Source organism: Chiloscyllium punctatum, chromosome 2, assembly GCF_047496795.1.
Source record: "Chiloscyllium punctatum isolate Juve2018m chromosome 2, sChiPun1.3, whole genome shotgun sequence".
In the NCBI taxonomy this organism is placed as follows: domain Eukaryota; kingdom Metazoa; phylum Chordata; class Chondrichthyes; order Orectolobiformes; family Hemiscylliidae; genus Chiloscyllium; species Chiloscyllium punctatum.
The window spans coordinates 51697098-51724543 of record NC_092740.1 but is presented as its reverse complement, the minus strand read 5'-3'; the positions used below and the strand labels follow the sequence as shown (position 1 = coordinate 51724543).

The following is a 27446-nucleotide window of genomic DNA, read 5'->3' as shown; positions in this document are numbered from 1 at the left end:
ATCTGATTAGTGCCAACAGCATGAGTTCCAACCCTTGTTCTGGCTGCCTGGGTGGATTCATCACTTACCTCCTTGCCTCACCCTTGTTGAACATCATGTTACTGCAGATTTGCCTTGTGTCAGTGAACTGAAGAAGAAGGAGATTACCTCCACATTGATAATGAACCATGTTTTTTTTAAAAAATTCATTCATAGGATGTGGACGTTACTGGTTGGACCAGCATTTATTGCCCATTTCTGTTTTTCAACAGCAGCAGCAGCTTGAAGGACGGGAACCTAGACCAGGGACCTGCCAGGAGCAGTGAGTCACTGAATCGAGCATTTATGTTTGAAATCAGAGAGCAGATGTTTCTGGGAAAGGAGGGATTTTTAAAAAATTTCCACCTAGCTATATAAATCAGTGTTTTCTAAACCCGAGACGCTACTTTTGTAGGGCCTCCCACCCAACCACCTCCTCTAACTTTAAAGAACAGAGACACATCAAGTAAGTGTTTCTTCGTTTTTACTTTCTGATAAGGGGATGGCAGTGCAAGGAGAGGAATGTTTCTCCTGCATGATGTTTGAGGTGAGGGACGCCATTAGTGTCCCGTCCAAGTACATCTGCAGGAAGTGCACCCAACTCTCGCTCCTCCAAGACCGTGTTAGGGAACTGGAGCGGGAGCTGGATGAACTTCGGATCATTCAGGAGGCAGAGGCTGTGATAGATAAGAGTTACAGGGAAGTAGTTACTCCTGGGCACGAAGAAAGCTGGGTGACTGTTCGAAGGGGGAGAAACAATCAGTGGAGGGATTCCCTGTGGTTGTTCCCCTGAAAAACATGTATACCGTTTTGGATACTGTTGATGGGGATGACTTACCAGGGGGATGAAGTGGGGCTCAGGTCTCTGGCACAGAGCCTGTCCCTGTTGCAAAGAAGGGAAGGAGGGAAAGGAGGAGATTGTAAATCATTGGGAACTCAATAATTAGAGGATCGGATAGAAGGTTTATTGGCAACGAACAAGACTCACGGTGGGTGTGTTGCCTCCCAAGTGCCAAGGTCCATGATGTCTCAGCTCGTATCTTTGGGGTCCTGAAGGGAGCGGGTGACCAGCCTCAAGTCGTGGTCCACGTAGGTACCAACGACATACGTAGAAAGAGGGATAGGGATGTAAGGCAGGATTTCAGGGAGCTAGAATGGAAGCTGAGAGCTAGAACAAACAGAGTTGTTATCTCTGGTTTGTTATCCGTGCCATGTGATCGCGAGGCAAGGAATAGGGAGAGATATCAGCTGAACACGTGGCTGCAAGGATGGTGCAGGAGGGAGGGTTTCAGGTTATTGGATAATTGGGGCTTATTCTGGGGAAGGTGGGACTTGTACAAACAGGACGGTCTTCACTTGAACCAGAGGGGTACTAATATTCTGGGTGGGCAATTTGCTGGTGCTATTCGGGTGGGTTTACCACTAGCTCAGCAGGGGGATGGGAACCTGAGGTGTAGTTGCAGTGCACAGGAGGATGACAGTAGGGAGGACAGGGACAGGATTTCACGGTCACAGAAATGTGCTGGCAGACAGCAAGCTGGTTTGAAATGTGTCTACTTCAACGCCAGAAGTATCCGAAATATGGTAGGTGAGCTTGCAGCATGGATGGGTACCTGGGATTTCGATGGTGTGGCCATTTCGGAGATATGGATAGAGCAGGGTGAGGAATAGATGTTGCAGGTTCCAGGGTTTAGATCTTTCACTAAGAACAGGCAAGGCAGTACAAAAGGGGAAGGTGTGGCCTTGGTAGTCAAGGATAGTCTAACGGTGGCTGAGAGAACTTTTGATGAGGACTTGTCTACTGAGGTGTGGGCTGAGGTTAGAAACAGGAGAGGTCACATTGCTTGAATTTTTTTATAGGTCTCCTCAGAGTTCTAGGGAGGTAGAAGAGAAGATTGGCAAAATTATTCTGAGTAGGAGTGAAACGAACAGGATGGTCCATATGGGGGACTTTAACTTCCTCAACATTGACTGGAAATGCTATAACTCTAGTACGTCGGATGGATCAATTTTTGTCCAATGTGTACAAGAGGATTTCCTGACACAGTATGTCAAAGGGCCAACAAGAGGGGGGGGCCACACTGGATTTGGTGCTTGGTAATTTGGTTTAGTTGTAGGAGATTGACCGTAATTCAGTTATAGTTAGTTTATCAATGGAAAGGGATAGGTACATGCCACAGGTCAAGAATTATCGATGAGGCAAGGGCAATTACAATGCGATTAGGTAAGAATTAGGATGCATAGAATGGGGTAGCAAAATGCAGGGGATGCAGACAATGGAAATGTGGAGCTGGTTTAAGGAACAAATATTGTGTGTCCTTGATAGTATGTCCCTGTCAGGCAGGGAGGAAGTGATAAGGTAAGGGAACCGTGGTTTACTACAGAAATTGCATCACTTGTTACGAAGAAGAAGGAGGCTTATGTGTTGATGAGGCAAGATGGTTCAGATGAGGCGATGGAGAGTTACAGATCAGCTGGGAAAGAATTAAAGAGAGAGTTAAGAAGAGCAAAGAGAGAGCATGAGCAGCATTTAGCAAATAGAACAAAGGAGAACCCTAAAGCTTTCTATAGGTATGTGAGCAATAAAAGGATGATTAGGGTAGGAATAGGGCCAGTCAAAGACAGAAGTGAAAAGTTGAGTTTGGACCCTGTGGAGATCGGAGAGGTGCTAAATTAACATTTCTCATCAGTTTTCATTCAGGAAAAGGAGAATATTGTAGAGGAGAAGAATGAGATACGAGATATTAGACTAGAAAGGATCAAGGTTAGTTACGAAGAGGTGTTATCAATTCTAGAAGGAGTGAAAGTAGACAAGTGCCCAGGGCCGGATGGGAATTATTTGAAGCTAGGGAGGAGATAGCAGAGCCTTTGGCTTTGATATTTGAGTTGTCATAGTCTATAGGTTTTGTACCAGAGGACTGGAGGATTACAAATGTTGTGCCCTTGTTCAAGAACGACAGTAGAGATGACCCAGGTAATTATAGACCAGTGAGCCTTTGGTCTGTTGTAAGAAAGGTTTTGGAAAGGATTGTAAGAGATAAGATTTATAATCATCTAGCAAGCAACAATTTGATCTCAGATAATCAATATGGTTTCGTCAAGGGCAGGTTGTGCCTTACAAACCTCATTGAGTTTTTCGAGAAGTTGACCAAGCATGTAGATGAGGATAGAGCAATTGACATAGACTTCAGTAAAGCCTTTGATAAGGTTTCACATGGTAGGCTGTTGGAGAAAATGCAAAGGCATGAGATTGAGGGCGATTTAGCTGTTTGGATGAGAAACTGGCTTCCTGAAAGAAGGTAGTGAGTGCTGCTTGATGGAAAATATTCAGCCTAGAGGCCAGTTACTAGTGGTGTGCCACAAGGATCTGTTTTGGGACCACTGCTGTTTGTCATTTTTATAAATGACTTAGACACAGGCACATTTGGATGGATTAGTAAATTTGCAGATGACGCTAAAGTCAGTGGAGTAGTGGACAGTTTGGAAGAATGTTATAGGTTGCAGGGGGACTTGGACAAACTGCAGAGTTGGGCTGAGAGTGGTGAATGGAGTTTAATGCAGCTAAATGTGAGGTGATACATTTAGGGAATGGAAAGATTCTTGGTAGTGTGGATGTGCAGAGGGATCTTGGAGTCTATGTACATAGATCCCTGAAAGTTTCCACCCAGGTAGATAGTGCTGTTAAGAAGGTGTGTTAGGTTTCATTGGTAGAAGGATTGAGTTCTGGAGCTGCAATATCATGCTGCAACTATACAAAATGCTCGTGTGGCTGCATTTGGAATATTGTGTATGGTTCTGGTCGCTATATTTTGGGAAGGATGTGGAAGCATTGGAAAGGGTGCAGAGGCGATTTACTAGGATGTTGCCTGGTCTGGAGGGAAGGTCTTACAGCGAAAGGCTGAGAGACATTGGGTCTGTTCTCATTGGAAAGCAGAAGGCTAAGAGGGGATTTGATAGAGACATACAAGATGATCAGTGGATTAGATAGGGTAGACAATGAAAGTCTTTTTCCTAGGATGATGACATCAGCTGGTACGAGGGGGCATAACTACAAATTGAGGGGTGATAGTTTTAAGACAGATGTCAGACAGGTTCTTTACTCAGAGAGTGGTAAGGGTGTGGAATGCCCTACCTGCCAATGTAATTAACTCAGCCACGTTCAGGAGATTTAAACAATCCTTGGATAAGCACATGGATAATGATGGGATAGTGTAGGGGGATGAGCTGAGAATAATTCACAAGTTGGTGTAATATTGAGGGCCGAAGGGCCTGTTCTGCGCTGTATTATTCTATATTCTATGTTCTATGTTCTATCCCTGATTGTCCTGGAAGAGGTGGTAGTGAACTGCTTTACTGATCCATTACATCCATACTCACACTGCTGTTAAGAAGGGAGTTCCAGGATTTTGTCTAATGTCAGTAAAAGAACAGCAGTATGGTTTCATGTTTCATGTGGCGAGGGGGAGGTGGTGAGTGACTTACCGGGGAGCTTGCAGCAGGTGGTCATGATCCCATGCATCCATTGCCTTTGTCCTACAAGGTCCGAGAGGTCATGGGTTTGAATTGTGCCATCTAAGAGCTTTTTGTAGCACATTTTGTAGATGATACACACTATTATCAGCGTGCATCAGTAAACAATGGAGTAAATATTGAAGTTGTTAGATGTGGTGTCAAACAAATAAGTAACTTTCTCCTGGATGGTGTCAAACCTTTCCAGTGGTGTTAGAGCTGCACTCATCCAAGAAAGTGGGGAGCATTCCGTCACACTCTAGACTTGCACCTTGTAAAATGTGGATAGATCTTGAATAGTCAGGAGGTGAATCAGAACCCACAGCCTCTGAGCTTTTCTTGCAGTCACAGCATTCATATGGCATGTCCAATTCACTTTCTGATCAATTTTAACCCCAAAGATGTTAATAATGGTGGACTCAGTGATGGCAATGCTATTAAATGTCAAGAGACAATAGTTAGATTCTCTCTTGCTAGAGGTGGCAATTGCTTGGCAACTGTGTGACATAAATATTACTTGCCACATATCTCGCACATAGACTGCTTATGCATGGAACATATAACATTAGAGTGGAGTGCAGCCCTTCGGCCCTTGATATTGCGCCAACTTGTGAAGCCTATCTATCCAACGCTATTTTTCACCTATATGTCTATCCAATGACCATTTAAATGCCCTTAAAGTTGGTGAGTCTACCACTGTTGCAGGCTGTGTGTTCCATGCCCCTATTACTCTCTGAGTAAAGAAACTATGCCTGATTTCTGTCCTATATCTATCACACTCAATTTAAAACTTTGTGCCCTCATGCTAGCTATCACCATCCAAGGAAAAAGGCTCCCACTGTCCACCTGACATAACCCTCTGATTATCTTATATGTCTCAATTAAGTCACCACTCAACCTTTTCTCTCTAATGAAAACAGCCTCAAGTCCCTCAGCCTTTCCTCATAAGACCTTCCCTTCATACCAGGCCACATCCTAGTAAATCTCTTCAGCACCCTTTCCAAACCTTCCATATCCTTCCTGTAATGCAGTGACTAGAACTGTGCACAATACTCCAAATGTGGTTGCACCAGAGTTTTGTACAACTGCTCTTTCATGGCTTAGAAACTCAATCCTCCACCAATAAAAGCTAACATAATCAATGCCTTCTTAATAACCCTATCAACCTGGGTGGCAACTTTCAGGGCTTTATGTACATGGACACCAAGATCTCTTTGCTCATCTTTATTACCAAGAATCTTACCATTGGCCCAGTACTCTTTATTCCTGTTGTTCCTTCCAAAGCAAGTCACCTCACACTTTTCCATATTCAACTCCATTTGCCATCTCTCAGCCCAGCTCAGCTTATGGATGCCCCTCTGTAACCTGCAACATCCTTCAGCACTATCCACAACTCCACTGACCTTAGTGTCATCTGCAAATTTACTAACCCATTCTTCTACAGCCTCATCCAGGTCATTTATAAAAATTATGAACAGCAGTGGCCCCAGAACAGATCCTTGTGGTACCTCACTAGTAACTGAACTTCAGGATGAACATTTCCCATTAACCACTACCCTCTGTCTTCTTTCAATTAGCCAATTTCTGATCCAAACCGCAAAATCACCCTCAATCCCATAAGACCATAAGACAGAGGAGTGGAAGTAAGGCCATTCGGCCCATCGAGTCCACTCCGCCATTCAATCATGGCTGATGCGCATTTCAGCTCCACTTGCCAGCGTTCTCCCCGTAGCCCTTAATTCCTCTAGACAACAAGAACCTATCAATCTCGGCCTTGAAGACATTTAGCGTCCCGGCTTCCACTGCACTCCGTGGCAATGAATTCCACAGGCCCACCACTCTCTGGCTGAAGAAATGTCTCCACATTTCCATTCTGAAATGACCCCCTCTAATTCTAAGGCTGTGTCCACGGGTCCTAGTCTCCTCGCCTAACAGAAACAATTTTCTAGCATCCACCTTTTCAAAGCCATGTATTATTTTGTACGTCTCTATTAGATCTCCCCTTAATCTTCTAAACTCCAACGAATACAATCCCAGTATCTTCAGCCGTTCCTCATATGCTAGACCTGTCATTCCAGGGATCATCCGTGTGAATCTCCGCTGGACACGTTCCAGTGCCAGTATGTCCTTCCTGAGGTGTGGGGACCAAAACTGGACACAGTACTCCAAATGGGGCCTAACCAGAGCTTTATAAAGTCTTAGTAGTACATCTCTGCTTTTATATTCCAACCCTCTTGAGATAAGAGACAACATTGCATTCGCTTTCTTAATCACAGACTCAACCTGCATGTTTACCTTTAGAGAATCCTCGACTAGCACTCCCAGATCCCTTTGTGCTTTGGCTTTATTAAGTTTCTCACCATTTAGAAAGTAGTCCATGCTTTTATTCTTTTTGCCAAAGTGCAAGACCTCGCACTTGCTCACGTTAAATTCCATCAGCCATTTCCTGGACCACTCTCCCAACCTGTCTAGATCCTTCTGTAGCCTCCCCACTTCCTCAGTACTACCTGCCTGTCCACCTAACTTCGTATCATCGGCAAACTTCGCTAGAATGCCCCCGGTTCCCTCATCCAAATCATTAATATATAATGCGAACTCCAAATCATTAATATATAATGCAAACCATGCCTCCGTATTTTCTGCAACATCCTACGGTGGGGCATCTTATCAAATGCCTTACTGAGATCCATATACAACACATCAACTACTTTACCCTCATCCACCTGTTTTGTCACCATCTCAAAGAAGTTAATAAGGTTTGTGAGGCACAACCTACTCTTCACAAAACCATGTTGACTATCCCTAATCAACATATTCTTCTCCAGGTGATTATAAATCCTATCTCTTATAACCTTTTCCAACACTTTAGCCACAACTGAAGTAAGGCTTGCTGGTCTATAATTATCAGGGTTGTCTCTACACCCCTTGTTGAATAAGGGACAACATTTGCTATCCTCCAGTCTTCTGGCAGTATTCCTGTAGACAATGACAGCATAAAGATCAAAGCCACAGGCTCTGCAATCTCCACCCTAGCTTCCCAGAGAATCCTAGGATAAATCCCATCCAGCCCAGTGGATTTATCTATTTTCACACTTTCCAGAATTGCTAACACCTGCTCCTTGTGAACCTCAATCCCATCTAGTCTAATAGCCTGTATCTCAGTATTCTCCTTGACAACATTGTCTTTTTCCAGTGTGAATGCTGACAAAAAATATTCATTTAGCACTTCCACTTTCTTTCTGGTTTCCATGCACATCTTCCCACTATTATCCTTGATTGGTCCTAATCTTTCTCTAGTCATTCAGTTATTCCTGCTATGCCAGCTTCTGAGGAATTATAAACATTGATGAACATTGTGCATTCATCAGTGAACATCTCCACTTCTGGAAAGAAGGTCAATGGTGACGTATTTCAAAGTGATTAGGTGGAGGACACCACCCTGAGGAACTCCTGCAGTGTTACCCTGAAACTGAGATGATTAGCTTCCAAAAACTTTTTTCTTTTGTGGAAAGTCTGATTCCAACCAATGGAGAGTTTTCCCTCCAGTTCCCATTGACTCCTTGATGCCACAATTAGTAAGATTCAGCCTGGATGTCAAGGCATTTGCTCTCACCAACTCTCTCAAGTTTAGCTTTGCTGACAAATAAAGCAAAGAATTACAGATGCTAGAGCTCTGGAAAAGAATGTTATCGTGTTTTGAGAAGATTTGTAGCTCAAGTTGATGTAGGTTTGGATGGAGGTTTGCTCGCTGAACTGGAAGGTTCATTTTCAGACGTTTCACCATCATACTAGATAACATCACCAGTGAGCCTCCAGATGAAACACTGGTGGTAATGGCCTGCTTTCTATTTATGTGTTTGGGTTTCTTTGGGTTGGTGATTTCACAACCGGAAATGATGTTGCCACAGGAAATGACATCACCAACCCAAGGAAACCCAAGCACATACATAGAAAGTGGGCCATACCACCAGTGCTTCTTTCGGAGGATCACTGATGATATTACCTAGAATGGTGACAAAACGTCTGAAAATGAACCATCCAGCTCATGGAGTAAAAATCTATATCCAAATCTGAAAAAATTTGCTGGAGAAACTCAGCAGGTCTGGCAGCATCTGTGAGAAAAAAAACAAATTAATATCTGATGAAGAGTCAACAGACTTGAAACGTTAATTCTGTTTTCTTCCAACAGATGTTACCAGACCTGTTGAGTTTCTCTATCAAGTTCTGTTATTGTTTTAGCTTCACTGTCTTTATTTATATTACAACAGTAATGAGCTCAAAAGGTTACCTGTTGTAGTTCTGCATTGGTTTGAGTAAATTGAGCTGATTTCATCAAGTAAAGGTTACTTTTTCACCTTACAATATCTGTATAATCGGATTGTTTTTTTAAAGTATCAGAAGCAACAGTGTTAGATTTCTTATTCTGCTGACTATGAAATTACACAATGAAGATAGCGGTGTCAGGAATTAGAGATGACCTGAATTTTTATTTTAAGATTGGAATTGTGGTCTTCATTCAACAGTGCAGGTAGAGCATTGCTCTCATACTACAACCACACTATGAACATGTTGCCTCCCAGGCATTAATGTTGGAGCCAAAAGCTATTTATCAGACAATTTATGTACAAGCTGTCTCCTCCTTTAGTATTCATCATCACAATGGGACCTGGTGAGCGCTGAGGATTGTTTTGGCCTTAAGCTTCATGTCCATTTTCTTAGTAGTTAGGATGTCACTGCATGCAATGCATTAACATCACCTGTCCTTTTATTTAATCTACCTATTGGCTCTTGAGAGTCAAAATTCCAAAAAGGAACCTCAAAGTGAATGTCCATCAGGATCATGAAATTGTAGAATCCCACACTCCCAACACCCTCTCCACAAGCCATTGAGAAAGCACCATGACATAGAGTCATAGGGTTGTACAGCTCAGAAAAAAGACCCTTCAGTTTAACTCATCCAGATATACTAAATTCATCTCATCCCATTTGCCAGGACCTGGCCCATTTCCCTCTAAACTATTCCTATTCATATACCCATCCGGATACCTTTAAAATGTTGTAATTTTACCAGACTCCACCAATTCCTCTGTCAGCTCATCCCATACTGCACCCCCTCTGTGTGAAAGAAATTACCCCTTAGGTCCCTTTTAAATCTTTGCCCCCTCACCTTAAACCTATGCCCTCTAATTTTGGACTTCTCCACCCCAGGGAAAAGACTTTGTCTATTTACCCTATCCATGCCCCTTATGGTTTTATAAACTTTTATAAGGTCACCCATCAGCCTCTGTTCAGTATACCCGTGAATGGACTTCAATTGAAGTTGAGTGCCTGATATCTCTGTGAATGCTTCTGGATTAGTGGTGCTGGAAGAGCACAGCAGTTCAGGCAGCATCCAAGGAGCTTCGAAATCGACATTTCGGGCAAAAGCCCTTCATCAGGAATAAAGGCAGTGAGCCTGAAGCGTGGAGAGATAAGCTAGAGGAGGGTGGGGGTGGGGAGAAAGTAGCATAGAGTACAATGGGTGAGTGGGGGAGGAGATGAAGGTGATAGGTCAGGGAGGAGAAGGTGGAGTGGATAGGTGGAAAAGGAGATAGGCAGGTAGGACAAGTCCGGACAAGTAATGGGGACAGTGCTGAATCTGTAGTCTGTACTGTTTGTCCTGTTCGGGTCCGAACTCTGCTGGTTTAAAGGTGGTCCGGAGTCCGTGTGGGATGAGTTGTTTATGGAGACAGGCACTGAGGAAGCAAATGTGGCTGTGGTAGCGAGTTTGTTTCACGACATGGTTGAAGAGCTTCAGGGCAGAGGAAATGACCTGGGAGTTGCAGTGGGAGAGGGACTCCCTGAGATTCTTGTAGAGAGAGGAGGAAAACTTCTTCAAGGCAGGCGTCCTTGCAAGAGGATTCGCAGTAGGGTTAAAATCAACGAGGTAAAAACAATGACTGCAGATGCTGGAAACCAGATTCTGGATTAGTGGTGCTGGAAGAGCACAGCAGTTCAGGCAGCATCCAATGAGCTTCAAAATCAATGTTTCGGGCAAAAGCTTATCTCTCCACACTTCAGGCTCACTGCCTTTATTCCTGATGAAGGGCTTTTGCCCGAAACGTCGATTTCGAAGCTCCTTGGATGCTGCCTGAACTGCTGTGCTCTTCCAGCACCACTAATCCAGAATCTGGTTTCCAGCATCTGCAGTCATTGTTTTTACCCCATCTCTGTGAATGCATTTAATTGAAGTTGGATGTTTGGCATCTCTGTAGGCCTCATACTCTCTTTGTTGGGTAGCCTGAGGCGTAAACGTTAGTTTCGGCATTGTGTGTATGTTTTGATTGATTGTTCTCTGAGAGTGGAGGTGTAAATTGGAATTCCAGGCTGAACAATAGCCCAGACAGGAATCTCCATTCTGGCTGTGTTGTATGTTCTCTGAAGCCTGAGCTCAGAATTTTGTCCAGTATTTTAGATATTAGAAAAGTCCAGGGTCTTGTCCAGTATTTTAGACAATGGGTATTTTTTGCTCAATCCTAATTTTGTCACTCAGCAAATCTATAATTAAGAGTGTAAAGTGAAATATAACATAAATTACTGATCACAGTGTAGAAAGTGAAACCTAAAGAAAAGTATTTAATAGAAAGATAATTGGGCCTCAGAGTTTGCTTAACATAATTTTGTCTAATTTAAATGTCCATTTCTAATGTCAACTAAGTAAAATAGTATATGGTGCAAATTAAAGCATAGATTCTCCATAACTCGCAAAGGAGTTAAACATTGATTTAAAACTATAAAAATAGGTGATGCCGAGTTCAAAAAATGTACAGCTCTGAGCTTCTCATTCAACTTAACTTGCAGATATCGTCCTAATTGCAAGGAACCCAACGTAGTATTCAATACTTTTCAATCCAATGCAGTTAAATTTTCCTTATTTACCTGTAAATGTTGATCAAGCAAACACTGATAATCCATGAATTTTGCCAAAGAAAATATCAAGTGGAAAGTCCAGGCCATGAATTATGTCATTTGTGTAAAGTAAGTGCAGAAGTGGTTAAATTACAAATCTCAGGATCGTCCAGCCCTTACTGTAACTTTCCAAAATGTTATTTCCTGTCCTTCAGGCATGTTTTGAATATTTGTTTCTAGGTTTTATACTGAATCTTCACAGTTTTGACCTTAACAAAATGTGATCTACCAAGCCAATTTTCCATATGGGATCTGACATGCCAGCATTCACATCATGAGAAAGTCCCTGAAAAAATGAGAAGGTTTGTCAGCCACAATCATCTAAATACATGCAGGCTGCTGTTTATCAAGTAATCCCTAAATATACAATATTGCTGAAAATTAATTTCATATATGATACTGAAGATAGATTAATATTGCAAGCATCTGCTTCATGACTGTTATAATCTCAGGATCCAATTTCAGCTCAAGTTAAATCTCAGAGTTCATTTATTTTCCATTGCAAAGATTGCTGACTTCCATCTTCATAACATTACCCACATCTTCCCTCCACCTTAGTTCATCTGCTGCTGGAATTTGAAACCATGTCTTTTATGTTCTCCAGATATAACTGTTCCAAACCTCTCTTAATTAGTCTCTCATTCTCAAACTTCTGATCATCCAACATTCCCATGCTCTTGTTCAATTGCGTGCAAATTCAATTTTACTCTGATCTCCCTTCTTGCTACCCTACACCAGATAAAAATCATCTAATATTTCCGGTTTAAAAATTTGATCCTTGGGCATAAATTATTTAATGTACATATTTGTAATCTTCTTTTATCTTCACTGACACCCACTACCTGCAACCCCACCCCACTTCAGAGTATTAATTCCACTTAGAACGTTGTTCATTGAAAATTTGTTGCTCACTTACTGTCTTGTGAATACCTGGATGTAAACACACAGAACTTTATGCTTGGTCATTATTGTCTGTTTTAATTTAATCCTGGAATCTTGTCACTGATTTTCTTAAACATGATTTTTCGCACGTTATTTCTTTTAGATAATGATGGTCAATTAAAACTATTATCCATTATTTTCATAACTGGGATCCATAACACTTTTCTGAATTTTCTATTTTTTAATACAGATTTAGGATTTTTCTTCTTGTTCTTTAGAGTGAAATTTTGCTTTTTGATTATTTGTTCTCGGGAGATGGTCAGTATAAGAAAGGTGGCACATATTCCAGGTTTCATTCTTATCAGTCTAAGGAAAGTCAGAGGGGCAGAGAGAATAAAATGTTGCTACCACTGAAGCAGGTGTTTGGAAATGTTCAAGAATTCATTGTTTTCTTTTTCAAAAGAACTGGCAATTGAGACTGAAGGACGGAGGTGAATTCTATCTGAGGCAGCAAAATTAGGTGAAGGGAAATGACTAGAGGCAATATAAGATCTGAGTGCCAGAAATTGTGTGGGTCAAGACAAGAATTAGAATTACATTATTATAAAGGAAATAAGTTTTTCAGATAGATTTATACAGTTCAGGGATGCTAGACATGATATTAGGCCATAATGAATGAATTGCTGTGCAGTGCCAGCCTTCAAAAAAGGTGAATGAGTTTTCAATTTGTTAGTTAGTTAAGCTCCCCACATCCTCTCGCCAGTGCAATCAATTAACAATGTGCCTGCTGTCTTCCTCAGACCCTGAAAGTAGAGAATAAAGAAACTGCAACTGTACTGAATTGTCTGAAAAAAAAAGTACTGGTTGAAGTTAATAATTAATCCATTAAATTACATTGTACTTATTATATTGCGATAATTAAGTGACTTTTTTGAACAAATAAATCATCAGTTACATAGACAGCAGTCATTGAAAATATCGTGCAATGTGTTGTATGGGTTTTGACACTTTCTCAAAAGACAAAAGGATCTGAGATTGATTTTATTAGTCTTCCCATTGTATAATTGATACCTAAATTTTTGTTCTTTGTGCATATACCTTTGTGCATGACCCAAGTAATATGGGCTGGAGTTGGGTGACCATTGTAAGTCTTAAAATAAATTCACTTCCAATATATTGTTGTTTTATGCCGAAGGGACATGGCATAGGTACCACGCCACATTCTGCATGCAGGATCTTTATGTACAATGCATTTAAAATGTCAAAGCATCCTAATTCCAAAGGAATATGATGAGAGAAAGGTAACCTCATTGGATTCCCATTGTAAAGAAGAGCACTGCAATATTTCTGGGCAAAGGTTTTGACCACTATACAATCACACATTGTATGATGCAGTTAGTATATTATAAAAGGACAAGGGCAGAAGGTACTTGGAAACACCAAAACCCACAAGTTCCCTTCCAAAATGGACACCATCCTGACTTGGAATTGTAGGAGGAATCTTACAGAGATCTGAGTGATCTGGGCTATGATAAGATTTGTGGCAGAATTAGACAGGAAATCCAGCGTTGTGAAGCTCAACTTCAAATCATTTTGTTTCTTGTTTTAGGTATTTGACTAGTCATGAGGTGCATTTTGTGTCAAACAGCAATGGGTTGCCAGTTAAAGGGGATTGTTCTTGTTAAACACCTGCTTAACAGCCTCACAAATATTCAGTTTCCAATCTTACCAAACTCAACAATCAGGCTAGATGTCAATAAAACTTGACATGGAATTCAGAATGGGTACCTGGAAAATTCGATTCACTGCTGGCTCTGAAAAACTTTCATGTTGGATACTGGCACAACGTCCTCAGGGCACGCTTCATGGGCACCAGTCACATGCACCAGCCACATCCATGGACATTTCTACCTGATAAGTACCTGCCTGAAGAAGGGGTACACTCGAAACTGACTTCTCTACTTCCTGCCTGGCTTGCTGTGTTCTTCCAACCTCCTGCTTGTCTACCTTGGATTCCAGCATCTGCAGTCTTTCTTGGTCTCTATCCAAATTACCCCATGGCACATCTCCAGTTCACTTACAGGACTAGACAGCATTGCCATGCTGTGCCTTTGAGAAGCAGTGGTCTCGTGGTATTGGCACTGGACTAGTAATCCAAAGACCCAGATAAATTGAGGACAAAAGCAAAATACTATGGATGCTGGTAATGACACAAATACTGAGAATGTTGGAGAAACACAACAGGCCTGGCAGTATCTGTGGAATGAGAAACAGAGTTAACATTTCAAGTCTGAAATGACTCTCTTTCAGAAGAGTTAACTGTGACTCTCCCCACTGGGACCATGCCTCAAATCCCTCTGTGGCAGATGGTGGAATTTAAAGTCAATAAAAATCAGGAATTAGAAGTATAATAATGGCTATTAAACCATTGTCAATTGTCATTAAAAATCCATCTGGTTCATTAATTCCCTTTGTGGAAGGAAATCTATTATTCTTATCTAGTCTGGCCAGCAAGTGCCTCCAGTCTGACAGTAACGTGGTTGACACTTAACTGCCCTCTAGGGCAATTAGGAATGGGCAATAAATGCTGCCCCAGCCAGCAACACTCACATCCCATGAACAAATAAAGAATAGAGCTAACATATCCCATGAAAGAAAATTAAAATACACACTATGGTTTAAGGTATGCCTTGGAGACAGCATTTTAAAATTTTATTTGGTTTCTGTCAATGTAAATCTGGAGTAACAGCTTGCCAGGCAAATTGTTCTTTGTGGTCAATTAATTCACTGGTCATTTTACCTTATTGAGGTAAAAACAATGACTGCAGATGCTGGAAACCAGATTCTGGATTAGTGGTGCTGGAAGAGCACAGCAGTTCAGGCAGCATCCAAGTAGCTTCGAAATCGACGTTTCGGGCAAAAGCCATTCATCAGGAATAACGGCAGTGAACCTGAAGCGTGGAGAGATAAGCTAGAGGAGGGTGGGGGTGGGGAGAAAGTAGCATGGAGTACAATGGGTGAGTGGGGGGGGGTGGGGGGGAATGAAGGTGATAGGTCAGGGAGGAGAGGGTGGAGTGGATAGGTGGAAAAGGAGATAGGCAGGTAGGACAAGTCCGGACAAGTCATGGGGACAGTGCTGAGCTGGAAGTTTAGAACTAGGGTGAGGTGGGGGAAGGGGAAATGAGGAAACTGTTGAAGTCCACATTGATGCCCTGGGGTTGAAGTGTTCCGAAGTGGAAGATGAGGCGTTCTTCCTCCAGGCGTCTGGTGGTGAGGGAGCGGCAGTGAAGGAGGCCCAGGACCTACATGTCCTCGGCAGAGTGGGAGGGGGAGTTGAAATGTTGGGCCACAGGGCGGTGTGGTTGATTGGTGCAGGTATCCCAGAGATGTTCCCTAAAGCGCTCTGCTAGGAGGCACCCAGTCTCCCCAATGTAGACGAGACCGCATCGGGAGCAACGGATACAATAAATGATATTAGTGGATGTGCAAGTAAAACTTTGATGGATGTGGAAGGCTCCTTTAGGGCATTGGATAGAGGTGAGGGAGGAGGTGTGTGCACAGATTTTACAGTTCCTGCAGTGGCAGGGTAAAGTGCCAGGATTGGAGGGTGGGTTGTAGGGGGACGTGGACCTGACCAGGTAGTCACGGAGGGAACGGTCTTTGCAGAAGGCGGAAAGGGGTGGGGAGGGAAATATATCCCTGGTGGTGGGGTCTGTTTGGAGGTGGTGGAAATGTCGGCGGATGATTTGGTTTATGCGAAGGTTGGTAGGGTGGAAGGTGAGCACCATGGGTGTTCTGTCATTGTTACGGTTGGAGGGGTGGGGTCTGAGGGCGGAGGTGCGGGATGTTGACGAGATGCGTTGGAGGGCATCTTTAACCACGTGGGAAGGGAAATTGCGGTCTCTAAAGAAGGAGGCCATCTGGTGTGTTCTGTGGTATAAATCAACGTTGCTCTCCTTTGATGGTCTCCCATTTCCTGAGGTGCAGAATCTTAGAGTGGACCATGCAAAAAAAAATTGAACTTTGTAAAACATTAAAGTCAAACCTTATACAATGAAGACAAAACTGTTGTTTTTAAGATGAAGTGCTTCCAATAAACAAGCAAGAGGAAAGGCAAAAGCAAGTTGGAAAGAATAGATTAGCAGAGACTCTTTAGGGTTGATGTACATAAAAGTGGCAGCACAAGTTGATAAAATAACGGAAAACATACAGGATTTATATTTTCAAACATTGAGCTTAAAAGCAGAAATATTTGTTTGGAACTTTATAAATCAGTGGTTAGGACTCAACTGTGGGAATAACACTTCAGAAAAGATGTAAAGGCCTGAGGAAGGTTCTCAGCTTCAGATATAAGGGTGGATCAGAAAAGGCCTGTTCACTTCTTTCTTATCTTACCGACATTTCCTCTGCCTCCCAAAACTCGCTTACTGAATGTTTTGACCTTAAATTCCAGTTCAGCTTCTCTTCCCTCTGAATACTTGTCAGAATCCAATTCCCTACTGATTAGTTTAAATTTGTCCAGCAGCTATAACAAGCATCCCCTTAAGGATGTCAGTCCCATTCCTGCTCAGAAGTAACCCGTCCAACTTGTACACTTCCCACATTCCCCAGAAATGGCACCAATGCCTCAGGGATCTGATATACTTCCTCCTGCACCATCTTTTCTTTATTCAGTGCTGTATGGCACCGAGAGCAATCTGAAGGTTACAACTTTTGGATTCCTGTTTTCCAATTTCCTACCTATCTCCCTAAACTGCTTGGAAGACCTAATTTTTCTTCCTAAATCTTTGTGCCTGACATGGACCATCTCTGGAAGTACCCCCTCTCTTTCAAACTGCCCATAGCTGTTCCATGACAGCCTGGACCCTGGCTTCTAGGAGTCAATGTACTATGCCATGTCTGCAGACACATAGGTACCTGTCTACTTCCTCACAAAACAAATGCCCTACTGCTAATTCCCTTCCACAACACTCGCTCCTGCCCTGGAGCAGCTGCACTACCCACAGCACCATGGCTTCAGTTAGCCTCCAAAAAGGGATTCTCATCATCTCTATTTTCCAAGGCTGAGCGATAGTTTATGAGTGAGATGCATTTGGAGGAGATTCCCCTCACTATTTGCTTGGTCCCCTTCTCTGGTTGGTGGTTACTCTGCTTGCACTTCCTTAAGCTGAGGAGTGAACATATCCTGAAATGTGCTACCCATGAAGCTGTGAACTTTGAAAATGCTTAAGCCCCAAAACTAAGAGCTCAAATTAATATCCAGTCATCTGTTACCTACTTCTCTTCTGTGAAGTTACACTTGGATTTTGCTGAAGCAGCTCTGCTGCTGGTCTGATTACTTCTGGGACCTCTTCAATCTTGGTCTGCTCTTAACCTCTCTGTCACCATCCCCAAGATCCAGACAGATTCACTGCTTTGTCTGCTCTTGAGTCATTACCTTGCCAACTCCTCTTGGTGATAATAACTACCTAACTTGGAGAACTCGCCACAACCACTGTAGCTAAGCATAAAGTGTGGGGATACAGTGTCAAATGTTGATTGAGTACTTGGAGTAGGTCAAGGATGTGGTTGTGAGCAATTGTAGTAGCAAGGTTAGGTCAGGTCAGCAGTGTGGGGTAGGGAGGACTTACAGGCCTGGGGGTTTTCAGGCCAGTTGTAGAGGGGCATAAGTGTCAGATAAAGGATGTGTGTTAGAGTTGGGTCTTAGGGATGATCTAACTAGGCTCTGCTTGTCTGGTGGAGATTTAATGGGTTGGGCCATCAGTTTAATAGTTACCCAAAAGTTAGAGTGAGTTTTAAATTCCATATTTTTCCTGGATAACCATTAGGCTTATCATGATTGGAACTCTCCAAAGATTCTAACATGAAGGACCTTTTAGAGTGTTCCAGAAGAATTGCCAACTGAAGTTTCAATTTCCTGGGCAATTGCCATGGATTTGACTGCATCAGGGATTCTTTATTGTCCTGACATCTAACTCTGATCTATGTTGTTCCAACCTGTCTCTAGCCACCAAAATATCTGAGCCATTGTTATGGGCCTGAAGTTACATGCAGGCCAGACTGGTTAAGAAGGGTAGATTTCCTTACTTTAAGGACATGAAAACAAAATCTGGTTCACCAATTAACAATGGTTTTATTGTCACCATTAATAAGTCTAATTTTCAAATCCAGCTTTTTAAATTTGTGTATACATTTGGAAATTCTTCTGCCATCCAGGACTAAGCAACCTCTTGACTGACACCACATTCACAAACATCAACTCTCTCCAACATTGATGCTTAGCAGCATCAATGTGTAGCATCTTCAAAATGCACTGAAAAAAAAATACCAAGGCTCCTTCGACAGCACCTTCTAAACCCTTGATCACCTTCATCTAGAAGGTCAAGGGTAGCTGATACAAGGGAACAACACCACCTACAAATTCCCCTCCAAGCCATTCACTATTGTGATTCAAAATATATCTTGATTCCTTCAGTGTCAAAGTCCTGGCAGTCGCTCCTTAACAACACCATTTGTCTACCTACAACAAATGGACTATAGCAGTTCAAGGCAGCTCATCCTCACCTTCAAGGGCAACTATGGATGGGCATCAGATGCAGGCCAGCTAGTGAAGCTAGCATCCTCTGAACGAGTTTTTAAAAACCCTCAATGATATGACATTTTTTTTCCAAGAGTGAATATATTTGTGCTTGTGTTTGAAAAAGCATCAAGTATGCGATTTCATCACATCATGGTAAATAACTAGAGTGGAAACTAGACAAGTACACTTACTGATTTACTGCACAGATGATAAAGCTGAGAATATATTCTCTTATCATTGAGCCTGACAAGACGATCAAAGAATGAGGCATGATACACTGATGAGAGAGTGTGCTTGTGTATTTTACTATCAAGTAATTGCCATTTTGTAAAAAATGCAAATTCTGAAAACTATGTATCTATAAATGCACTCAAGCACGCACTCAGAAACCTGCACAATTTCAAGCACAGGAGGAATTATAATAAGTCTGGCAAATATAATATTGTACACACAGCAGGAGAGCTGCTCAGCTGTATCTTCTAAATGTCACAAATGAAAAAAATGGATATTTCACAAATACATCTTTCAACCGAAGCCTGAAAATGCTGAAAAAAATGATGTGTGACCTAAAATTGATTATGATTGAGGGGATGCACCTCTGAATTAAATGTATTTTAGCTTATGGTAGGAAATGGGAACAAAGGACATTTAAACTAATTGAATTGAAGGCGTGTTTTGCAATGTTATAATCAACTTCATGCTGGACACAAGTACACAAACCAATGTAAGATGTTGCAGCTGCACACCAAAATCAGTTCAAGGACAAGTTGCTTAAATGACTGTCCATTTAATTTGTATCATTCATCAAACACACAATAAGGTAAGACAGACAAGGAATCATCAGAAACACAAACTAGTGTAGATGTTAGAAATCTTTTAAAAATTTGAAAATAGGCATAAAATTCTCTGTAGGTCTGGTAGCAGCCATGGAAAGAGAAATAGACTCGATAGACTGGATTATACAGTGAGGACAAGCTCTTTGCATCCTGGTGCAAATGTCACAGTGAGCCAGCTTTCAGTTGGCCAACTCCCACTTTAATCTTTCAGCCAATGGGCTTTTAATAATAATGTGACACTTTGACCCTCTTCAGGAGCAAGTCTTGCTTTATAGAGCTGCCAGGTCTTTGGAGGACAGCAGCTCTGCAACACAGAAAGCAGTGGTAGTTCTCAGAATTGCAACAATGTCAGGAGGGAGCCATACAGCAATGTACCTGACCTTGGTGTAGGCCAGTCTCACTGGGGTCAGGTTCGAAGCTCCAATAAGCTCCAGGACAGAGGCAGGAGAGTAGATCTGGGGAAGTCAACTATGGTGCTGGCAAACCCAGTTGACACAGAGAACTCATTTTTGTCATTTATTTGAATGATTTGGATGTGAACATAAGAGGTATAGTTAATAAGTTTGCAGATGACACCAAAATTGGTGGTATAGTGGAGAAGGTTACTTCAGAATACAACAGGACCTTAATCAAGTGGGCCAATGGGCCGAGGAGTGGCAGATGGAGTTTAATTTAGATAAATGTGAGATGCTGCATTTTGGAAAGGCAAATCAGGGCAGGACATGTGCCCTTAGTGATAAAGTCCTGGGAGTGTAGCTGAACAAAGAGACCTTGGTGTGCAGGTTCATAATTCCTTGAAAGTGGAGTTACAAGAAAATAGGATAATGAAGAAGGTGGTTAGTATGCTTTCCTTTATTAGTCAGTTCATTTAGAATAAAAATTGAGAGGTCATGTTGTGGCTTCACAGGCCACTTTTGGAATACTGGGTTATGATGATGCTGCTCCTTTAACAAGGTTCTGCTGTCCTTGGTCTTTTTTCAGAGAGGTCATAAAAACAGCGGTCCCGAAAAGTCCAGGTTTGAAGGGTTTTAGGGCCAATTTATTTATAGCTAACAGACACTGCCTTAGCCAAAAGGCTTTCAAGTTTTAAAAAAAAACTTGTACAATGAAAAGGGAGTGGCTAGTTCTCCCAACTCAGCTTTTCTCTGATTTGGTTTGGTTTGGTTTTTAGCAGTCTGGCTATTCACTGAAAGCAGCCAGTGAGACTGCTAGTCCAAGAAACAGCTACATAAAAGCAACATGCTGAGTTCCTCTGCTTTCTCTCCCACCCTGTGAGACCCTGTGTTTGAATTTACCCTTTTTGCAAGGGGGGCTGTTTAATGGAGATTGTTGCAGAAATTGGAACAGCATCATTAAGTTGGAATAATCTGTTGAGTTTTTGGATAGGTTAAGTTATTATATAGTCTGTACTCTTTTGTTTGTGTTTCATTCGGTAGTAGAGTCATAGAGTCATAGAGATGTACAGCATGGAAACAGACCCTTCGGTCCAACCTGTCCATGCCGACCAGATATCCCAACACAATCTAGTCCCACCTGCCAGCACCCGGCCCATATACCTCCAAACCCTTCCTATTCATATATCCATCCAAATGCCTCTTAAATGTTGCAATTGTACTAGTCTTCACTACTTCCTCTGGCAGCTCATTCCATACACATACCACCCTCTGTGTGAAAAAGCTGCCCCTTAGGTCTCTTTTATATCTTTCCCCTCTCACCCTAAACCAATGCCCTCTAGTTCTAGACTGTGAAGCTAAGTTGTTTGACCAGCTACATCCCTCCTGCAATATCTGCTGTACACCTGCTTAAAACAGCTGGCAAAATTAGGGTCCACGCTACTTTCTTGAAATGTTTTGCGGGGTTCTGACCTGGTCCATAACAGGGTTCACTTCTTGTCCCCCTGCTATAGGAAGGATGTTATGCAACTTGAAAGTGTTCAGAAAAGATTTTAAATGATATTGCCAGGGTTGGATGGTTTGAGCAAAAAGGAGAGCTGAACAGGTTGGTGGCCATTTTCCCTCAAGCGTTAAAGAGTGACGTTACTGAAGTCTATAAAATCATGAGAAGCATTGTTATGGTGAATATCCAAAGTCACTTCCCCAGGGTAGTGGAGTGCAAAACTAGAGAGCTTAGGTTTAAAATGATAAGGGAAAAATTTCAAAGGGTCCTAAAGAGCAACTTTTTTACACAGAGGGTAGTGCATAGCTACAACATTAAAAAGGAATCTGGATGGGTGTGTGAATAGGAAGGGTTTTGAGGGAAATGGGCCAAATTCTGGCAAATAAGACTAGATTTACTTAGAATATCTGTTCGGCATGAGCAAGCTAGACTATAGGGTCTGTTTCCGTGCTGTATGTCTCTATGATTCCATGACTCAGTTGATCCTGGAAGCCTAGCAAGTTGGCATTCCTCTTTGTTCACTCCTTTCACTGACCATTAGCCAGCAGGTGTAAACCTGTCAGGCTGCACTTTGGGTAAAAGCTTTTATGCCATCTGTTAAATGAGAACAGCAGCAGGATCAGGTCCTGAAGTGGACATAAATACCCACTCAATTGGGCCAGTGGCAGGTAGATTGCTCAGCGCCCCTCCTGCCACACATGGGGCCAGTGGCCATTCACCACCATGGCAACCTATTTGACAGTTCACCTGCTTTGCTTTCCACCATAGAATCTAGCCCAATGTCAATATGTTTAATACATGGCCTTCCATTGAATCTGACATTTCTTGGCCAGCAATGGGGGAGGCGATGGAGGTGGTCTTTTCTTATGCCTAGCTGTTAGATGATATTCTATTAAGTGACTCAGGGTGGAGGATGGTAGTTTGACATCAAGCAGTGAATGGTGACAGTTAAGGTACCTCCTGCTTGGAAAATAAGAATCATGAGTAGAACCTAAATGTGATCCGTAATTTTAGTTGCATACCAAGGGAAAAATAAGAAGCCAAGTTTAAAAATAGCCTATGAACCTGAGAGAGTGTTTTTGGTGCTACATGGTTTTGTAACTTTGAGAGATGCTTGGTGAAATTAGAAAGGTATCAGAGCTGACATCATGAGGTATGGTGACCAAACAAATAAAAAGGCTCCAATCAGATTACTATTAATCTTGATGGCATTACACATAGTCAACACGTGCCAATGTGAGAGTACTTCCAATCCTTGATGCAAGGGCAAGCCAATGACAAAAGGCATTTAATGTGATAAGCAATAAGCTAATGATAATTAATGTAATGTTTGGTGCACAGCTGCCGAAACTTTTCCAGCACTGTAGGTGTCCAAGCAAGACGTTTGTAAAACCCTTTACAGAACCACAAAAACTTGCTTTCATACAGCCCCTTCCACATTGAAAAATGTCTTACATCACTTCCTAAAGCTACAGACAGGACTAAGCCAAAGTCTGGCTGCTGTGGAGGGTGACCCAACATTTGGTTGGATTATACAGAACACCACAAGGGCAATAAAAGTTGGAATGACACTGGGACGAAAGCAGGGAGTTGTGCCTTGACAGCTGATGTGAATCAATACAAGGTGTAAAATTGTTCCTGCTACTATGTTTACCATGAATCAGTAATTAAAATCACTGTCTGCAGCAAGTGGCAAACATCTGCACAATGCAACTGCGCAAATTGGCTTGGAGATTTGACTGATACCCATGTTGTTTCTTGAAATGATTATAACTTAAAAATTCAAGGCAACTGTTTCCATGACAGCGGACCAGATTTTGTGTTTGGTTGCAAGAATGTGTACAATTCCATGTCTTGCAATAATAGTGTCTACATCCAAGCTTCATTGCACATTTCCAGAAAGGGTACTGCCTTGTAAACACTGGTTGAGTTCAATACTGAGCTCTAATCTTCATCCTCCTCTTCCTACTCCTTCACAACCCACATGTGTAAAGCAGAATGGACCTGAGGCTAAGTTGTTTATAGGCAGCTCACAAGAAAATATGTATTAGGTAGGATCCAGTTTAAAACATGTTCAGTAACCTTCGAGTTAAACAGTTCAAGAATGAAAGAAACTGAGTAGAAGAAATACCCAACAATTTCAAAAAGCTGACTGGATCTAATGTCTGGGGCAGGTCCAAATTTGTGAAAACTCTCTGATAACTCCATCTTCCATTAGCATGGTTCTTCTGGAATGTTATTCAGCTTGTTTAAGTCTATTATGGACGCATTATGCAATTTATATAATATAATTTCTTGAATACACTGGATTGTCAGGTCTGTGATTTAAAGTCCCAGTGGCTGCCCCTCAGAATGAGTTGTGATGTGAAGTGAATGGACAGGTGAAGGAGTATCAAAGTGTGGTCCTGGAAAAAGCACACCAGGTCAGGCAGCATCCGAGGACCAGGAGAGTTAATGTTTTGGGCATCATCAGGGTCCTACCCAAAACGTCAACTCGCCTGCTGTTCAGATGCTACCTGACCAGCTGTGCTTTTCCAGCACCTCACTTTATCAACTCTGACTGTCCAGCTTCTGCAATCCTCACTTTCTCCTGGACAGTTAAATGGACCCTGACTAACCTTGACCAGCTTGCAGTATTCCTTTGTAACTCAGGCATGTTATGTGATGAGGTAGATAAAGGGGTCAAGGGTCAGTGGGACAAAGAAAAGCAATATTTATCAACTTCTTTCATAGAATGGAATCCCTATAGTGTGGAAGAAGGCCACTTGGCCCACTGAGTCCACATCAATCCTCTGAAGAACATCTCACCCAGAACCACCTCATCCCTGTAACCTTACATTTATCATGGCTAACCCACCTAGCCTGCACTTTCACAGAACATAGAGCATAGAACAGTACAGCACTGTACAGGCCCTTTGGCCCTTGATGTTGTGCTGATCTTTTGTCCTACTCTGAGATCAAACTAACCTACATACCCTTCATTTTACTATCATCCAAGAGTTGCTTAAATGTACCATATGTATCTGACTCCACTACCACCAGTGGCAGTGCATTCCACACACCCACGACTCTGTGTAAAGAACCGACCCCTGACACCTCCCATAAACCTTCCTCCAATCACCTTAAAATTATGGCCCCTTGTAATACACATTTCTTCCCTGGGGAAAAGTTTCTGACTATTCACTCTATTTATGACTCTCATCATCTTGTACACCTCTATCAAGTCATCTTTCACCTTTCTTTATTCCAATAAGAAAAGCCTTTCTTCATCAGACTTCCCTCTAGTCCAAGCAACATCCTGGTAAATCTCCTCTGCACCCTCTATAAAACTCCCACAACCTTCCCATAATGAGGCGACCAGAACTGAACACCATATTCCAAGTATGGTCTAACCAGGGCTCTATAGAGCTGCAGCAAAACCTCGCAGCTCTTAAACTAAACCCCCCCTACTAATGAAAGTTAACACACCAAACATCTTCTTAACAACCTTGTCAACTTGGGTGGCAACTTGGAGGGATCTATGGACATAGTTCCCAAGATCCCTCTGTTCCTCCACACTGCCAAGGATCCTCCCTTTAACCCTATATTCTGCATTCAAATTTGGCCTTCCCAAGTGAATCACTTCACACTTATTCAGGTTGAACTCCATCTGTCACATCAGTCCAGTTCTGCATCCTGTCAATGTGTCATCGCAACCTAGTACAGCCCTCCACACTATCCACCACTCTACCAACCATCGTGCCATTGCCAAACTTTCTAACCCACTCTTCCATTTCCTCATTCAAGTCATTTATAAAAATTATAAAGAGCTGAGGTCCCAGAAAAAATCCCTGCAGAACACCACTGATCACCAAGCTCTAAACTGAATACTTTCCATCTACTACCACCCTCTATTTACTATGGGCCAGCCAATTCAGTACCCTGACAGCTGAATTTCCCTGTATCACATGCCTCCTTACTTTCTGAATGAGCCTACCGTGAGGAACCTTATCAAATGCCTTCCTAAAATCCATACACATTACTAATCCATCTTCATCAATGTATTTTGTCACATTCTCAAAGAATTCAATAAGGCTTGTGAGGCATGACCTGCCCCTCACAAAGCCATGCAGACTATCTCTAATCAAACTATGGTTTTCCAAGTAATCATAAATCCTGTTTCTCAGAATCTTCTCCAAAAATTTGCCCACGAATGACATAAGACTGACAAGCCTATAATTCCTAGGATTATCCCTATTCACTTTCTTGAACAAGGGAATAACATTTGCCACCGTCCAATCATCTGGTACTACTCCAGTGGACAATGAGGTTGCAAAGATCATCGCCAAAGACACAGGGAGGGCACCCAGGGGGATAGTGAGTAAAGAGATCAATCTGAGACTGGTACAGTTGATAACAAAGGTGAGTCAAACTCTCAGGGCAGGCAGAGACAAAGTACAGAATAAGTAGGACGAATAAATTAACCTGTATTTATTTCAATGCAAGAGGCCTAACAGCGAAGGCAGATGAACTCAGTGCATGGTTAGGAACATGGGACTGGAATATGATAGCAATTACCGAAACGTGGCTCAACGATGGACAGGACTGGCAGCTTAATGATCCAGGTTATAAATGCTACAGGAAGGATAGAAAGGGAGTCAAGAGAGGAGGTGGTGTGGCATTTTTGATAAGGGATAGCATTACAGCTGTGCTGAGGGAGGATATTTCTGGAAATGCATCCAGGGAAGTTATTTGGGTGGAACTGAGAAATAAGAAAGGGATGATCACCTTATTGGGATTGTATTATAGACCCCCCCCTACTACTCAGCAGGATATTGAGAAACAAATTTGTAAGGAGATCTCAGTTATCTATAAGAATAATAGGGTGGTTATGGTAGGGGATTTTAACTTTCCAAATATAGACTGGGACTGCCATAGTGTTAAGGGTTTAGATGGAGAGGAATTTGTTAAGCATGTACAAGAAAATTTTCTGATTCAGTATGTGGATGTACATACTAAGAAGGTGCAAAACGTGATGTACTCTTGGGAAATAAGGCAGGACAGATGACTGAGGTGTCAGTGGGGGAGCACTTTGGGGGCCAGTGACCATTATTCAATTAGTTTTAAAATAGTGATGGAAAAGGATAGACCAGATCTAACAGTTGAAGTTCTAAATTGGAGGAAGGCCAATTTTGACGGTATTAGGCAAAAACTTTCAAAAGCTGATTGGGGGCCGATGTTCGCAGGTAAAGAGACGGCTGGAAAATGGGAAGCTTTCAGAAGTGAGATAACAAGGGTCCAGAGACAGTGCATTCCTGTTAGGGTGAAACGAAACATGTCGGTATAGAGAATGCTGGATGACTAAAGAAATAGAAAGTTTGCTTAAGAAAAAGAAGGAAGCCTATGTCAGGTATAGACAGGATAGATTGTGAGAATCTTCAGAACAGTATAAAGGCAGGAAAAGTATAATAAAGAGGGAACTCAGGAGGGCAAAAAGGGGACATGAGATAGCTTTGGCAAATAGAATTAAGGAGAATCCAAAGGGTTTTTACAAATATATTAAGGACAAAAGGATGAGGGAGAGATATTTGTGCCATCGATAGTCACAGGTAAGGTGCCAGAAGACTGGAGTTTGGCTAATGTGGTGACACTGTTTAAGAGAGGTGGTAAGGACAAGCTAGGGGACTATAGACCAGTGAGCCTGATGTTGGTGGTGGGCAAGTTGTTGGAGGGAATCCTGAGGGACAGGATGTACATGTATTTTGAAAGGCAAGGACTGATTAGGGATAGTCAACATG

The 27446-nt window shown here is 42.2% G+C and overlaps 1 protein-coding gene across 1 annotated transcript in view; it reads left to right on the top strand.

Moving 5' to 3' along the window:
• The first annotated feature begins 288 nt into the window (after positions 1-288).
• Positions 289-27446, top strand: part of LOC140483912 (hyaluronan and proteoglycan link protein 1-like) — a 280903-nt gene continuing 253745 nt past the window's right edge. Inside the window, exon 1 of the mRNA XM_072582753.1 lies at positions 289-301. The gene's annotated coding sequence lies outside the window, so the exon portion shown is untranslated. The remainder of the gene's footprint in view (positions 302-27446) is intronic.